This window comes from Silene latifolia, chromosome Y, assembly GCF_048544455.1.
Source record: "Silene latifolia isolate original U9 population chromosome Y, ASM4854445v1, whole genome shotgun sequence".
Classification (NCBI taxonomy): domain Eukaryota; kingdom Viridiplantae; phylum Streptophyta; class Magnoliopsida; order Caryophyllales; family Caryophyllaceae; genus Silene; species Silene latifolia.
In genome coordinates, this window is record NC_133538.1 from 74,472,413 (window position 1) to 74,483,644 (window position 11,232).

General features: G+C 37.7%; 1 long non-coding RNA gene across 1 annotated transcript; it reads right to left on the minus strand.

Annotated features, from left to right (window-relative positions):
* Positions 1-8,792: 8,792 nt before the first annotated feature.
* LOC141626840 (uncharacterized) lies at positions 8,793-11,002 on the minus strand. Its single transcript, XR_012536427.1, has 3 exons — positions 10,774-11,002; positions 9,507-9,595; positions 8,793-8,956 (listed from the first exon to the last, which is right to left on the minus strand). It is a non-coding gene; the product is annotated as an uncharacterized LOC141626840 (long non-coding RNA).
* Positions 11,003-11,232: the final 230 nt, after the last annotated feature.

Consider the following 11,232-nt stretch of genomic DNA (forward strand, 5'->3'; position numbering starts at 1 on the left):
CGTTGTATGAACCATTTATTCTTGTCATTATGACTCGTTGTGTGAACCATTTGTCCTTGTACATTAGTCATTGTGAATCGTTGTGTGAACCATTTGTCCTTGTCATTGTGAACCATTTGTCCCTGTTCATTAGTTATTAGCACTCTTTGTGTCAACGATTTGTCATTGTGAGACTCGTTATGTGAACCATTTATCCTTGTTCCTTTGGCATTTTGACTCATTGTGTGAACCATTTGTCCTTGTTATTGTGAACCATTGCATCTTGTTCATTAGTTATTGTGACTCTTTGTGTGAACGATTTGTCATTGTGAGACTCGTTATGTTAACCATTTCTCTTTGTTCCTTAGGCATTGTGACTTGTTGTGTGAACCATTTGTCCTTGTCATTGTAACTCCTTGAACGAACTGTTTCTCCTTCTCATCGTGTCTCGTTGTAGGAACTATTTATTCTTATTCGTTAGGCATTGTGACTCGTGTGAACCATTTGTCCTTGTCATTGTGACTAATTGTGTGAATTATTTGTCCATGTTCATTAGTTATTATGACTCTTTGTGTCAACGATTTGTCATTGTGAGACTCGTTATGTGAACAATTTATCCTTGTTCCTTTGGCATTTTGACTCATTTTGTGAACCATTTGTCCTTGTTGTTGTGAACCATTTCATCTTGTTCATTAGTTATTGTGACTCTTTGTGTGAACGATTTGTCATTGTGAGACTCGTTATGTTAACCATTTGTCTTTGTTCCTTACGCATTGTGACTTGTTGTATGAACCATTTGTCCTTGTCATTGCAACTCCTTGTATGAACTGTTTGTCCTTCTCACCGTGTCTCGTTGTGTGAACTGTTTGTTCTTGTTCGTTAGGCATTGTGACTCGTGTGAACCATTTGTCCTTGTCAATGTGACTAATTGTGTGAATTATTTTTCCATGTTCATTAGGCATTAGGACTCATTGTGCGAACCATTTGTCCATGTTCATAAGTCAGTGTGACTTTTTGTGTGAACCATTTGTATTTGTCATTGTAACTCGTTGTGTGAATCATATCTCCTTGTTTCTTAGGCATTGTTACTCGTTGTGTGAACCATTTGTCCATGTCATTGTGACTCGTTGTGCGAAGCATTCGTCCTTGTCATTGTGATTCGTTGTGTGAACTATTTGTTCTTGTTCGTTAGGCATTGTGACTCATGTAAACCATTTGCCCTTGTCATTGTGACTCATTGTGTGACCAATTTTTCCTTGTTCGTTACGCATTGTGACTCATTGTGTGAACCATTTGTCCTTGTCTTTGTGACTCATTGTGCGAACCATTTGTCCTTGTCATTGTGACTTAGTGTGTGAACCATTTGTCCTTGTTTAATAATCATTGTGAGTCGCTGTGTGAACCATTTGTCCTTGTTCATTAGTCATTGTGAATCGTTGTTTGAACCATTCTCCTTATTCATAAATCATTGTGACTTTTTATGTGAACCATTTGTGCTTGTCATTGTGAATCATTTCTCCGTGTTCATTACTTATTATGACTCTTTGTGTCAACGATTTTTCATTGTGAGACTCTTTATGTGAACCATTTGTCCTTGTTCCTTAGGTATTATGACATTTTGTGTGAACCATTTGTCCTTGTCATTGTAACTCCATGTGCGAACCATTTGTCCTTGTCATCGTGACTCGTTGTGTGAACTATTTTTTCTTGTTCGTTAGGCATTGTGACTCATGTGAACCATTTGTCCTTGTCATTATGACTCATTGTGTGAACCATATGTCTTTCTTTCTTAGGCATTGTGACTCGTTGTGTGAACCATTTCTCGATATCATTGTGACTCATTGTGCGACCCATTCGTCCTTGTCATTGCGACTCATTGTGTGAACTATTTGTTCTTGTTCGTTAGGTATTGTGACTCATGTAAACCATTTGTCCTCGTCATTATGACTCATTGTGTGAACCACTTGTCCTTGTTCCTTTGGCATTGCGACTCGTTGTGTGAACTATTTATCCATGTTCCTTAGGCAATATGACTTATTGTGTGAACCATTTGTCCTTGTCATTGTGACTCCTTGTGCGAACCATTTGTCCTTGTCATTGTGACTCATTCTGTGAAACACTTGTCCTTGTTCCTTAGGCATTGTGACTCGTTGTGTGAACTATTTGTCCTTGTCAATGTGACTTAGTGTGCGAACCATTTGTCCTTGTTTATTTTTCATTGTGACTCGTTGTGTGAACCATTTGTCCATGTCACTGTGACTCGTTGTGTGAACTATTTCTCTGTGTTAATCAGGCATTATGAGTCGTGTTAACTATTTGTCCTTGGAATTGTGACACATTGTATGAACCATTTGTCCTTTTTCATTAGGCATTGTGACACGTTGTGTGAACCATTTATCCGTGTTCATTAGTTATTATGGCTCGTTGTATGAACCATTTATCCTTGTCATTATGACTCGTTGTGTGAACCATTTTTCTTTGTTCATTAGTCATTGTGAATCGTTGTGTGAACCATTTGTCCTTGTCATTGTGAACCATTTGTCCCTGTTCATTAGTTATTAGCACTCTTTGTGTCAACGATTTATCATTGTGAGACTCGTTATGTGAACCATTTATCCTTGTTCCTTTGGCATTTTGACTCATTGTGTGAACCATTTGTCCTTGTTATTGTAAACCATTTCTTCTTGTTCATTAGTTATTGTGACTCTTTGTAACACCCCGGTTTATAAAAGAAGTCCTCGTCAAGACATTCCCTCATAAACCGGATTTATTACGTCCGGTTTCCGAGTAGTGAATAACAAATTAAACTCCAAGGCAATTTATATAATATTTAACTTAATTATTACAAATTCTCTTTTCAAATTAAATTACAAGAACTGACGTAAATAAAAGTGAAGTCTTCTAGATGATGATTTAGTTACTAGGTCGTAAATGATCCAAAGGTCTCACGCCCATCAAGCTCCCGTCCTATCTCTTAAACCTGTCAAGTCTGCTCCCCATAAAACGGTTCATCACAGGTGTTCACGAATACACAGGGTCAACCACGAGGTTGAGTAGGGAAAACAATAAAACAATAAAATATGATATGCATGATACTCCGTCACCTCCATCTCCATCTCAACTCATCACACACATCTCATAACCCGGACAACCCACCATACCGATCCCCTAGACTATATATCGACCGAAGCCGATCTGCCAGCTCAACAGCTGAGGACACCAGGGCAAGTCCTGCAGAACCCGCCTGGGCCTTATCACAACATCACATCGTATCTCAACATCGTCACCACCACCTCATCCTCCAACTCCAATGCATATGAAATGCTCAACAGTTATTAATGCAATGCAATATGTATATAAATCACTGAACTGATAAATCATAAAGTCATGCCCGTTACCCGATGTTGTGATATCATACTCAATACGATCAAATCAGTCAATCACCTTTCCGAATATAAATGATAACGTAAATCAACAACCAGGAATCAAGTTAACACAATTCGACAATGACGATAATAGGACAAGTGTATTTCCCTACCTCAAAGTGCCAGCAATCCAATTAAGCAGTTAAACAGTCCAGAAAGTAAAGCAATGAATTTGATTATCGATCCTTCATGAATTCGTCACCTAAAACAATTATAATAATTATAATTACTAACTACTAAATATAGTAATTTCCCAAAATAGAAAGTTATTAAAGTAGAATTTCTTAAAATGGAAACTTTCCCGATATAGTAACTTTTCTCTTTTAACAAACCCGATTCAAAAACCCGATTTGAATTACTTAACTTGCTCGGGAATTAATATTGAATCACCAATATGGTAATTAAAGGTTAAACGAGTTATACGGATAAGAAACCCGAATTAAACATTTGAACAACTCAATAATCCCGACTAAAAATCCATTTCCAATTATTTAAACGACTCGGGAATTAAATCAAATAATTTAAATTTATTTAAAGGACTCGGGAATTAAATTAAATAACTAATATGATAAATAAAGATTAAACGAATTATACGGTTTAGAAATACTCGAATCAATCCCTAAACAATTCAAACAATCCCGACTCAAACCCGTCTCTAATTATATTAAATAACTCGGGGATTAAATTGAATAAATTATTTAGAAGACTCGGGAATTAACTTAATTAATTAAGTATACGACCAATTAACGGATTATAACGATTTAAGCTATGAAAAACCCGTTTCAAAACTAAAATAACGCGTCCACAACCACCGTCCCTTCACACTCGCTCACGCACCACCACAGGCCACCTCACCACCGCGACAACCACCTGACCAAACCCCCACTCTGCCCCAGCCACCAACGGCCACCCCCACTGGGTCGATCGCCTTGGCGAGTCAAACCAGTGCCGTCAATCGCCTGGTTCGCCACCACGCATCACCAAACACCACTCGTTCTCAACCTGCCACCACCGCAACTAACAACTACCCCTGCCCAAACCACCACCATTATTCTCGCCGCCAACCCACGAACACCGACACCACAGCACCACCGTTTCGACCTCCCCCTAGTCCACGGTGGTGCCACCCAAAACCCACCTGTCTAAACTCCCCTGAAAACCGCATCTGAAACTCGTTTTGCCACCCCCTGTCGCTGCTCCGTTTTACCGCCACTATCACCACCAACAACCATCCTAAACACCACCACTACACTCGCCCCTTATCACCCTACCCATATACCCCGACAACCACCACCAGGAACACCTCTAACAGACACGCACAACACCCCAAAAACCCGACATTAAATAATGAAAACAGAGAAGAGCTTGAACCCTTACCATTCCTGCCGCCACAACCGCCACTAGGGCCACCCCCGGTTGTCGACAATCTCCCCTAGCTCTTCCTTGCAGCACTGTCATCACCCACGGCCTCTCTCTCTCTCTCCCTATGAGTGAAAGTTGGAGTTTTGGGATGAGGAAAGGAGGGAGGCGGCTGAGTTTAGAGGGAGGCGGTTTTAGGGATTAGGGTAGGTAGTCTTTAGGTTTAATTAGGGTTAGGGTTTTTAGGGTTAATTAGGGTTAATGGGCTGAAACTGTTATTGGGCCAGCTCAACTGGTTTAGCTCACTTTTCGAATTCAATATAAAACCCGTCTCAATTAATTAGATCGATACAACGTGAGTTAAGTAAAATAGTTTAACGTGATTATCGACTCAATAATTTACCCGACTTAATTGTAATATAAAATGTATAATAATTAATATAAAATAATATCCGTTTAATTAATTATATTAAAAATACGGGGTATTACAGTCTTCCCCTCTTAAAATGAACTTCGTCCCGAAGTTTGCTCCCGTACCCAAACCTCAGAAGGGTATTGCATATTGTACTTACGGACGTCACGCATTTCTAACACGGTTAACACACACTTGACACATCAATTAAACATGACAGACACGGAATGTTACATTCTGCCCTCCTAAAAATAAACTTCGTATCGAAGTTGAACTCATCATTATTTAACCCAACTGACTACGACTAATAACTACCTGAGAACGTCAATATATAACAACTAAATAATCACCTGAGAACACCGTCATCTTCCACTAAATTCCGATCTCAAACTCAACATAAATTCATCACCATGGTCTCACTGGACCGCAAATGTAACTCGGCACAAAGGCCCCAAAATTCCAAAGTCAATACCAGCAGTTTAATCACACTCTCCTTTTACACATCAACCAACTAACAGAAGTAGGAACAAAACATATGGAACTCATTTGTATAGGTACCCCACAACTAAACATCAACTTGGTCAACTATAATCTACAAACAAGTGCAAATTAAGCATCAAGATTTTACAATCCTACCCAACTAAAAACATGGTTACGTCCTCGTAACCTTCATTATTATAACTAAAGTTCTCAAACTACTGCTAACAACTGAAATAGGATAAAAGATTCTCAACTCACCCTTAAGTTAACTAATCCTTACCAAAGACAATCGATATGCAAGCTCTCTCGAGGAAGCTACCGTTACCAGTAAAAATCATTAGTAATTATTCATCTCACCAATCATTGTAATCTCATACCTTAGAAACATAGGGGATCACTCAGCATAAGAAAAGAATTAGGGTCAAAACTTAATAAATCGATTTATGAAAATTTATAACCTAATAGGTCCAGTCTGACTTTCCTTTACTTAATTGTACAAATTTAGGTCAAGACACAGAATCACCAATAAAATGAAAACAACCAGTTTCGACATTCGTAACTAACCACAACCCACCAATTCGCTACATGAACGAACAACATGACTAAATTAACCCACTACTTGTGACTCCGTTCTAGTTTCATTCCCCCAGACTAGCAAAATTATCATGGAACCATACCACCAGGCACTGACTGGAAATCTCATTCTGAATTTATACTCATACGACAAGATTTAACTTCATTTCAAAAACTTTTACTTTCATATTGGACGGTGAAAAATTTTCTTAACATAATCTTATAACAGAGCCGTCCCTAGAATCCATTTACAGTTTACTACGAAACTCGAAATCAGATAAACTTAATTCAATTCCTTCAAACAAAACAAGCTTAGCTGTTGACTCGTATATCGTAATTTACAGGTTCATCTTATTCATTTCAGTCCTATATTTACTAATGAACGACTATTACCTCAATCATCAGGATTTTAGTTGCACTTCTTTACTCAGTTATATTCACGGCCCAATTAAACGTAACTATACGACTATCATTGGAACCAATGCATATCATGTGAATCATCAAAGGGTTATCCTATTATAATTGCCAATATAATTATCATAAACAATCTTTATTAAAGTATAATTGATAGTAACGACTCGAGAATATAGATATGTCAAATGTCGTGCTGAAATTGCAAAAATCATTTTAGCATTTTATGACAATATAATAACAAACATCAATAACGAATAACAACACGGTTTATTATCATGTTATAGGTTTTAGGTTCAATTGAAATAATTTAATGCAATGAAAGTAATAAGTATAACTTTAGGCACACAACTCACATGAAAGTCTTTAAAACTCAGATGACATCCTACATGTGGAAACATTTAGACATAATCCTTACTACCATCCATGTGTAAACATTTAAACATAATTATTATAATTATTCATGTGAGTATATTAGCACAATTAAATTAATATTTAACGCCATCAACTTTACCAAGATAGGACCATTTAGTTTTATATTTATATATATCCGACCACTATGCAAATATGATGAATACGCCAGAGATATTACAACATGCCAAATGTATATAAAATATGCAAACAACTGGACTCGTATAAAATATTTCACTCTTGATTAAAAATCAATTTAAGCTATTCAAATTTTTACTCATATTATCATGCCAACAATGTTATCAACTAAGTTTTAATTTTTTTATCACTTGATAAGATACATAACTACTGAACATGCGTGCTACTACCGTCATATAAAACATTATAAATCCACATTACTAAGGCTCATGAATTAATCAACCAACTGTATGAAAATTCAACATAGAACGCACATTTTAAATGTTTTGATTTACGTTGTACCTTCCAAAAATCACGAATAAATAATTGTTCGATTAAAACTTGTTTCATATTACTTTTATAAAACACGGTGAGTTCAAAACACAGGGAAATAGAATTAGGTTTAAAGCACAAGAATTCCATTTTGAAAGAATTTTTTTTTTTTTTTTTTTACAACTTAGTTGGTCCAAACAAACATGTGACAACAATTGGTCCAAAACTTGGGTCAGTTTGCAAAACTTATTATTTAATATTGAGACATCAAGATTTTTAGGGATTTATCAATTCGAAAACATATGCGAATTTTATGATCGATGGAGTTGAAATTATGCGAAAATTATTAATACAATTTAAATGAGGATTTTTTACAAAATCGTTGGTCAAACATCACCGCACGTAAAACTTCCTAACCACAGCTTACTAAAATATTAATTACTCCTAGTCTGTATATCCTATAAGCGTAAAACTGACGTCAAATGAACACTAACTCACGAGGCTATCTCTCATAAAATTTTCATCCATGGGTAATAAACAGAGAAGAAATGACAGTAAGGTCAATTAAAGAGTAACATCAACCAAAACGAGTTTTATCACTAAGTCATTCATTTCTATGTCCCAATTCTTACCACTATACTATCAATACTAATCCATCCTGACTTAAATCTAACACTGTACTTACGTAAACATCTATCCCATAAATACCCTTCGCATCTTGATCTACTCATTACATCTAAATCACGATTGTGATGACTAAAGATATGGAATTCTATCGTGTTTCATATTACTATCACGAGACTATACTAACATGGCTTTGGGATCACATAACCGCATATTACTAGATATAGTAGTACTATCAACACATCATTCATACAAAAATACTTACCGTAGCGTTGTCCTGCAATAACCAATGTATCAATCAATTAACACTTAGGCAACGATAGATGAATTTCCTGTTCAACCTCAAGCACTATTCTACCCTTTCTCTCGTATACACTCATGGTTTCCGGTTCAACTGAGAGGACCACATGTTCGGTGTGAGGGGGCCCCTAACTCATACCTTACCGTAGTATGCTCCTAACAGTTCTATCCCGGGTTCATTTTAATTAGACACATCCTATGTTCATTGGGTTCATTGGTTTAGGCCTGAGGATCGTTCGCTCTGATACCACTTTGTAACACCCTGGTTTATAAAAGAAGTCCTCGTCAAGACATTCCCTCATAAGCCGGACTGTTACCGTCCCGGTTTCCCGAGGTAGTGAATAACAAATTAAACTCCAAGCAATTTATATAATATTTAACTTAATTATTACAAATTCTCTTTTCAAATTAAATTACAAGAACTGACGTAAATAAAAGTGAAGTCTTCTAGATGATGATCTAGTTACTAGGTCGTCTGATCCAGTGTCTCACGCCCATCAAGCTCCCGTCCTATCTCTTAAACCTGTCAAGTCTGCTCCCCATAAAACGGTTCATCACAGGTGTTCACGAATACACAGGGTCAACCACGAGGTTGAGTAGGGAAAACAATAAAACAATAAAATATGATATGCATGATACTCCGTCACCTCCATCTCCATCTCAACTCATCACACACATCTCATAACCCGGACAACCCACCATACCGATCCCCTTAGACTATATATCGACCGAAGCCGATCTGCCAGCTCAACGGCTGAGGACACCAGGGCAAGTCCTGCAGAACCCGCCTGGGCCTTATCACAACATCACATCGTATCTCAACATCGTCACCACCACCTCATCCTCCAACTCCAATGCATATGAAATGCTCAACGGTTATTAATGCAATGCAATATGTATATAAATCACTGAACTGATAAATCATAAAGTCATGCCCGTTACCTGATGTTGTGATATCATACTCAATACGATCAAATCAGTCAATCACCTTTCCGAATATAAATGATAACGTAAATCAACAACCAGGAATCAAGTTAACACAATTCGACAATGACGATAATAGGACAAGTGTATTTCCCTACCTCAAAGTGCCAGCAATCCAATTAAGCAGTTAAGCAGTCCAGAAAGTAAAGCAATGAATTTGATTATCGATCCTTCATGAATTCGTCACCTAAAACAATTATAATAATTATAATTACTAACTACTAAATATAGTAATTTCCCAAAATAGAAAGTTATTAAAGTAGAATTTCTTAAAATGGAAACTTTCCCGATATAGTAACTTTTCTCTTTTAACAAACCCGATTCAAAAACCCGATTTGAATTACTTAACTGGCTCGGGAATTAATATTGAATCACCAATATGGTAATTAAAGGTTAAATGAGTTATACGGATAAGAAACCCGAATTAAACATTTGAACAACTCAATAATCCCGACTAAAAATCCATTTCCAATTATTTAAACGACTCGGGAATTAAATCAAATAATTTAAATTTATTTAAAGGACTCGGGAATTAAATTAAATAACTAATATGATAAATAAAGATTAAACGAATTATACGATTTAGAAATACTCGAATCAATCCCTAAACAATTCAAACAATCCCGACTCAAACCCGTCTCTAATTATATTAAATAACTCGGGGATTAAATTGAATAAATTATTTAGAAGACTCGGGAATTAACTTAATTAATTAAGTATACGACCAATTAACGGATTATAACGATTTAAGCTATGAAAAACCCGTTTCAAAACTAAAATAACGCGTCCACAACCACCGTCCCTTCACACTCGCTCACGCACCACCACAGGCCACCTCACCACCGCGACAACCACCTGACCAAACCCCCACTCTGCCCCAGCCACCAACGGCCACCCTCACTGGGGTCGACTGCTGCCGGCGAGTCAAACCCAGGCCGTCAACTAGCCTGGTTCGCCACCACGCATCACCAAACACCACTCGTTCTCAACCTGCCACCACCGCAACTAACAACTACCCCTGCCCAAACCACCACCATTATTCTCGCCGCCAACCCACGAACACCGACACCACAGCACCACCGTTTCGACCTCCCCCTAGTCCACGGTGGTGCCACCCAAAACCCACCTGTCTAAACTCCCCTGAAAACCGCATCTGAAACTCGTTTTGCCACCCCCTGTCGCTGCTCCGTTTTACCGCCACTATCACCAGCAACAACCTTCCTAAACACCACCACTACACTCGCCCCTTATCACCCTACCCATATACCCCGACAACCACCACCAGGAACACCTCTAACAGATACGCACAACACCCCAAAAACCCGACATTAAATAATGAAAACAGAGAAGAGCTTGAACCCTTACCATTCCTGCCGCCACAGCCGCCACTAGGGCCACCCCCGGTTGTCGACAATCTCCCCTAGCTCTTCCTTGCAGCACTGTCATCACCCACGGCCTCTCTCTCTCTCTCCCTATGCGTGAAAGTTGGAGTTTTGGGATGAGGAAAGGAGGGAGGCGGCTGAGTTTAGAGGGAGGCGGTTTTAGGGATTAGGGTAGGTAGTCTTTAGGTTTAATTAGGGTTAGGGTTTTTAGGGTTAATTAGGGTTAATGGGCTGAAACTGTTATTGGGCCAGCTCAACTGGTTTAGCTCACCTTTCGAATTCAATATAAAACCCGTCTCAATTAATTAGATCGATACAACATGAGTTAAGTAAAATAGTTTAACGTGATTATCGACTCAATAATTTACCCGACTTAATTGTAATATAAAATGTATAATAATTAATATAAAATAATATCCGTTTAATTAATTATATTAAAAAT